Source organism: Triticum dicoccoides, chromosome 3A (genome assembly GCF_002162155.2).
Source record: "Triticum dicoccoides isolate Atlit2015 ecotype Zavitan chromosome 3A, WEW_v2.0, whole genome shotgun sequence".
In the NCBI taxonomy this organism is placed as follows: Eukaryota; Viridiplantae; Streptophyta; class Magnoliopsida; order Poales; family Poaceae; genus Triticum; species Triticum dicoccoides.
Window position 1 is genome coordinate 570,299,443 of NC_041384.1, and position 1,571 is coordinate 570,301,013.

A 1,571-nucleotide genomic window follows, 5' to 3' on the forward strand; every position below is an offset into this window, starting at 1 on the left:
CCCGTCATTGTTGGCTCCCTTCCCGCTCGATATTTGGGAAGAAGACCAGGGCCTCTATAAATAGGACTAGCCACCACCATAGTAGGGGATGAGATCTTGGCTCGAGAGAGAGACCACCCCACACACACCAAGCTCACCGAGCTCAAGAACGCCTCAACCTCAGGAGGCCGTTCTTCCCTTGTATTGTTCATCATCAGCCCAAGAGGCAATCCACCACCACCACACTGGAGTAGGGTATTACACCACAACGGTGACCCGAACCAGTATAAACCTCGTGTCCTTCTGTGTTGTGAGTTCATCGAGTTCGTCCGCAAGATCTTAGCGAGCTAGAGCATAGATCGGTTGGAGGGAAAGACTTCGCGCGCACCCCAGTGTTCGAACCTTAAGGGTTTGCCGGAACCCCACACCCCGATAGATGCGTCGAACCTACTTGATGGTTCGAACAGTCATATCCTAGGCCGGTTGCTAATTACATGGATGCAACGGTTGGAAAGAGAAACACGTCCCTTGCTATGCAACCACACAGTGTTTAGGCAAAATTAGATTCCCTATTAATTAAACATAATTAATTAATTCTAACAAAGTCGCTGACAGGCGGGCCTCTGAACATTGACGCGCCATGTGGGCAAGCCATATAACCAGATACGAGGGATGTGACCGTATTTGCACGAGAATGCAAATTAGATGACCACAAAACCGTATTTTTAAAGTTTTAGCATCAAACTGAATATCGAGCGCAAGTTCTATGACTCCCGATGATATTAACTTAAAAAAATCTTCTATACCTTGTGATATGAGCTGTCTGAAAAACAATGAAACTCCTGCCGAGCTCGACAGAGGTTAGGCTTAGTTTGGCAACACAGTTTTCAAAAAACGTAGTAATTCAAAACCTCAGTTTTTCAATGTGTGGACAATGAATATTTCAGTTTCCAAAGACTGTAGTTTTTCTGTGTTTGGCCAAAACAGCCTATGCATTTGGCAAGTGCTATTTTACGATAGTTTTGATTGATTGCACCAATCCCAGCTACAATCAATTAGATGATCTGTGTATAGAAACACCCACCCAATGCAAACATTCATGCCATGCACGTCTGGCCACATAGAACCGACAACTAGCTAGCTTTTAGCCAGCTGTGTACGAATGGGCTTCGACCATGAATTGATCTACTTCACGAGCGAGCTTCGTTCAAGTCATGTGTAATGGACAGACAACCAGATATATGGGTATAAGATTGCTAGAAAAGTAACATGTGCCTGGTCATCACGGGCGCCGGCCGTAGAAGAACTAATAATCTAACTGAAACACTAATACTCAGAAAATATATTGAACTTCGTTTAACGGATATACAACATATTGTTGAGGAGTCGAAGGAGGCTGAGCGCTCCCTCAATTTCTTTCGTCTCAGTCTAGAAAAAAGGAGGTCGGGGCCTCTTTTGTAGATACAGCAAAAAAAAAAAACTGCAGCATGAGAGATATCAGGGTATTCTAGGCTGGAGTATTTGTTTCATCCAAACATCTCAAAATATTTTATACCAATTTTTTTAAGAAACCACGGTATTCTAGAAAAACT